This window comes from Oryzias melastigma, linkage group LG21 (assembly GCF_002922805.2).
Source record: "Oryzias melastigma strain HK-1 linkage group LG21, ASM292280v2, whole genome shotgun sequence".
In the NCBI taxonomy this organism is placed as follows: domain Eukaryota; kingdom Metazoa; phylum Chordata; class Actinopteri; order Beloniformes; family Adrianichthyidae; genus Oryzias; species Oryzias melastigma.
The window spans coordinates 12,065,626-12,066,654 of record NC_050532.1 but is presented as its reverse complement, the minus strand read 5'-3'; the positions used below and the strand labels follow the sequence as shown (position 1 = coordinate 12,066,654).

General features: G+C 34.9%; 1 protein-coding gene across 1 annotated transcript in view; it reads left to right on the top strand.

The window, feature by feature from the left end:
- The window catches only part of lg21h3orf38 (linkage group 21 C3orf38 homolog), a 5,814-nt gene that overhangs the window by 708 nt on the left and 4,077 nt on the right, over positions 1-1,029 (top strand). The window lies entirely within an intron of this gene.

The window sequence follows — 1,029 nt, the reverse complement described above, 5'->3', positions numbered from 1 at the left end:
AAAAAAAATTACAATTTTTAAAGATGGTGGAACATCCAGAAATGTATATATATAAACTACAACTATGTAACAATGGATTCATAAATGTGAAATTATTGAAGATTGTTGCAATAAAAAAAGCCAATAGTCTCTCTTATTTGCTCATTTCCCATTCATTTCCTATTTCTATCAAGCACAATACAAGCTTTGTGTATGGTTCCATACAAGATATTTTGCATTCAATTAAATGCTGAAGCATAGTTGAATTAAACATCCATATTAATTTAAGATATGATTTGTTTCTTTAAAAAGTGCTTTAAATTTAATTGTGTGACTTTTTTTTACATCGAAAAAAAACATCCTTTTTTTCCCTTAGCAGCATTTGATTTGCAAAGACTATTGGTAAAAATTTGGTTTGTAAACAACATGATGAAAAGCAACCTAAGAAAATAAAGGAACTAATTTGCAACATGCTAATGAAATGTTTTTAGGTCATTTTTAAAGCACACAGAGCTTAACTGAAGTTTTGGATTTTTTGTAGGTACCTGAAAAAGCCTTGAGGCCCCCCAAACAACCCCAGACAACCCCTGCTGCCAGTGACTTAAAAGCAGAGGTGGGCTTTGACCCTCTGGTAATGGGTCAGCATTTCTGCAATTGGTTCTTTCCAATGCTGAACAGTCAGAACCCTTCACTGAAGCAAGAACCTCAAGATTGGGGACCGCAACATTTCTGGCCAGATGCAAAACTTTCTCTGGTTTCTAGGTAAGAGCGCTGTGACAAGACAGATGCATTTACATACACTTAAATAAGTAATAAAGTTACTGTTCGCACAAAATTCCATGAATAGGCCCATTAGCTTGTCTCAATGCACACAATGAGAACAAAAATCATGTAGATGTACCAGGTTGTTATAAAATGATATATAAATCAGTGAAATAATGAAATGTGTTTTGTGTCTTTGAAAGAGTTACTGATGAAAACTTTGAAGAGCTTCTGGGTGCTGAGCTGACCAGCCTCCGACTCTTATCCCTAACCAGAGATGAGCGCCTC